Source organism: Gavialis gangeticus, unplaced genomic scaffold, assembly GCF_001723915.1.
Source record: "Gavialis gangeticus isolate Ggan-Ray unplaced genomic scaffold, GavGan_comp1, whole genome shotgun sequence".
NCBI lineage: Eukaryota > Metazoa > Chordata > Crocodylia > Gavialidae > Gavialis > Gavialis gangeticus.
The window spans coordinates 21291843-21293524 of NW_017728996.1; the positions used below are offsets into that span (position 1 = coordinate 21291843).

At 43.2% G+C, this 1682-nt stretch overlaps 1 protein-coding gene across 2 annotated transcripts in view; it reads right to left on the reverse strand.

Annotated features, from left to right (window-relative positions):
* The window catches only part of ADAMTSL3 (ADAMTS like 3), a 433784-nt gene that overhangs the window by 70674 nt on the left and 361428 nt on the right, over positions 1-1682 (reverse strand). The window lies entirely within an intron of this gene.

A 1682-nucleotide genomic window follows, 5' to 3' on the forward strand; every position in this document is an offset into this window, starting at 1 on the left:
ATACAAGGAGGAAACAAACCCTGAACGATCTTTTGAATCCAAGGATTGCTAGCGCTCCTGATCCCTTATATAAGAGGTAAAGTGGAGATATGGGGTTTGAAAGCACCTTATGCCTTTTCCCTTTCCATTTTCTTTTCATACCCATGTAAGTGCCAGGTAGACTCTAGCCTTATAGATACCAATAAATTGCCCTGTCCTAAAAAGTTTGAGGACATGAAGGAAAAATACAGTCATTAACCCTCTTTCATAATATTGTTCAGCGCTTTATTTCATGCCCTACTAATCACTGTAAGTTTTCACATGTTGCGCTCATATTATTACAGTGGAAGCTGACTTTGTTACTTTAACATCACTCTCCACTAAGCAATTTGCAGACCAGCCACATTGCCATTCAACTATCCACAATTAATTAAATTCAGATAGATATGCAGCTCAAAGCATTCTATTAAGCCCTATGCCAAGGACATTCCTGAAAGTCCACAGGGCTTTATTTAAGTGGTGTTTGGAACCTCAGGATTTTGGCATGATAATCTGAGACAAAGTCCAGGAAAGAAGTTTTGTATTATGTACAAATCTGTAATTACTCTATTTCTCTTTTCATTTTATGAATAACCTTTTCTTGCACAGCTCAGAAACACACAACCAAGTAACTATTTCTGGACAAGCCCATTTACAAGGTTTAAACTAAGGGGCCTCCTCATATTAGCCTGTATATTTATATATCAGTATCATCTAAAATTTTTAACTCTTGCAAGACCAGAGGGAATGTTTTCACTTGAATAGTTGTAACCAAATGTTTTGTGTTCAGTGGAGTTTTACCAAACTGCCCTTCATAAGCCACTCCTTCGTAAATGCCTTTCTGTCAAACAAAGAAAAACGTTTGCCCAAATGGAAAGAACCTGTATGTACTATTTCATCCACAGTCTTGAATGTCCTTTCACAGTGACAGTACACAGGGATGGACTCAGAGGGGACATGATGGTATAGTCACCCCCTCCTTGGCTGTGCTGCATACGAGCTCCTGAGGTGGGGTCTGGGAGGAATCCCTGATTTTGTGAGACTCCAGAGCTCAGGGGGTTAGCACCACTGCTGCCTTCATCCCCTTCTTTCCCTTGCTGCTGAATTCAGTGGAAGGAGGATGGAGAGGGAAGAAGAACACCAGCAGTGTTCCCCACCTGGGCTCCGGAGTCGTGTGAAAGCAGGGGCTCTGGCCAGACACTGCCGCTACAAGCTGGTGAGCTCAGAGCTCACTGCTCACATGGAGCTCTGGCAGACACCCACTGTGTCTGAGTAGCAAGCTCAGAGTTCACACTGCATGTGTGACACAGTCAAAGTAGAAGGGCTGAACACCCTTGCCCCATTCCTGGATTCACTACTGACTGTACATACAGTGGCCCAAGCAGTATTTAGTGTAGCTACAGTCATTATAATGACAAGGGTGTACCAAACTTCTGCATGCCCAATTTTGTGGGAACATTTATAAGTTTCTGACAGTGATATGTTATAGTATGTTTAACGTGTGTTTGTTCTTGCTGCTGGTGAGCCCTCAGAACTCCAAATGAAGCCAATATTACTGGGAATATACCCTCTTAGCATGGATATAATGTACTTCTGAGACCACCTGCAGGCGCGCAGGTGGTGTTCTCTTCCATCCTTCCAGTGAGTGGACGGGACAGACGGCA